This window comes from Aptenodytes forsteri, unplaced genomic scaffold, assembly GCF_000699145.1.
Source record: "Aptenodytes forsteri isolate BGI_AS27 unplaced genomic scaffold, ASM69914v1 Scaffold373, whole genome shotgun sequence".
NCBI classification, from domain to species: domain Eukaryota; kingdom Metazoa; phylum Chordata; class Aves; order Sphenisciformes; family Spheniscidae; genus Aptenodytes; species Aptenodytes forsteri.
The window spans coordinates 240,026-241,391 of NW_008795579.1; positions in this window are offsets into that span (position 1 = coordinate 240,026).

A 1,366-nucleotide genomic window follows, 5' to 3' on the forward strand; every position below is an offset into this window, starting at 1 on the left:
GGAGGGGGAGCACCCAGGGATGCCCCCCAGCCAGACCCACTCCTGCTTTTCCACTGTGTTGTTCTGGCTGAAATCCAGGGCCTGCTTTATTGCTTTTCTCCCCCCTCTTGTTTTTAATTGCCAGTTTTCTGCCGGGCACTGGCAGGGGGGCTGGGAGGGGGTGGCCCGAGCTGGGACAGCGAGGCAGCCGGCAAAGTGGGCACTTCCCTCTGTGACAGCAGCCCCAAGCTGAGCACCTGTCAGCCCCACTGCTAATCACACCCATGCCAATTAACACTCCCAGATTAATGACTTTTGCCCCCCCTCCCTGCATCCACAGCTCCTCCTCCCGGGGAGCCAAAGTCCCGGCAGCTGGTGGCCCAACAGTGGGGCAATGCCGCACTGAGACCCCAGCAGCCGAAGCCTCCCACCCCCCCCACCTGCCCTGGCCAAGCTCCAGCATCTCTGAAGAGCTGCCTGGCTCAGCCTTTGCGCTCAGGCGCTGAAGGTAAATGGCCCAGGAAAGATGAAGCTTCCTCTTCAGCCGCTTGGATTGCTGCTAAAGAAATAATCACGTCCCTGTGCCCATGTTCCCCCCTCCCTGCCTTTTTTCCTGATCGCTGTTGCAAAAGGAAAGTCATTGTGGAAATGAGTGCCCAGCCTGCAGAACTGATCAGCTGCAAAGAGCCTGCAGGGTCCTGCACTTGCGGTGGGATTAATTTTCCCCTCCCCAAATAAATCCCCATCAGACCCTGTTGCTTGGACAGGGGCTGACTGCTGCACACCTGGGGCACGGCAGGTTGCTCAGCCCAGTGCCACTGGCAGCACAGACCCCATCCAACCCCCATGGCTGTCCCAGCAGCTGGGCTGGCCTTGGTGGGTGTCACAGTGGGCAAAGACCCTCTCATTCCTCCTCCTGTCCCCCCAGCATTGGGCAGTGGAGCCTCTGTCCTTGGCTCCTTGGCGAGCAGAGTGATGCTTTACACCACTTTGCCTGGCGCCTGCCTCCTGCGGGAGCCTGGGCAGGGTGGTGCGTGCAAAGCAGGGCTGAATCCAGCCCCCAGGGGTTGCGAGGGGGCTCCCAGAGGATGGTGGGCTGCAGGGACCCATTGTGCCCTGCTCCTGGTGGGAGCCGGTGCCCAGCTGTGGCAGGGCACAGCCCCTGTGACCCCAGGACGGTGCAGCCCAAGAGGAGCTGCGGCCCCAGTGATGCCCTTGAGGGTCCCCTGCAGCTCTGCTGCTGGGGGGGATGTGGGGGACAGCTGTGTCCCTGCCGCTGCTCCTCCCTTCCTTCTCTTTCTGGGGAGAATAAATCTCGGCTGACCCTGAGAAAGTGCTGGGGGGGAAATGGGGGCAGTGGGGGGGGTGCAGTGCTGGAGGGGGGCAC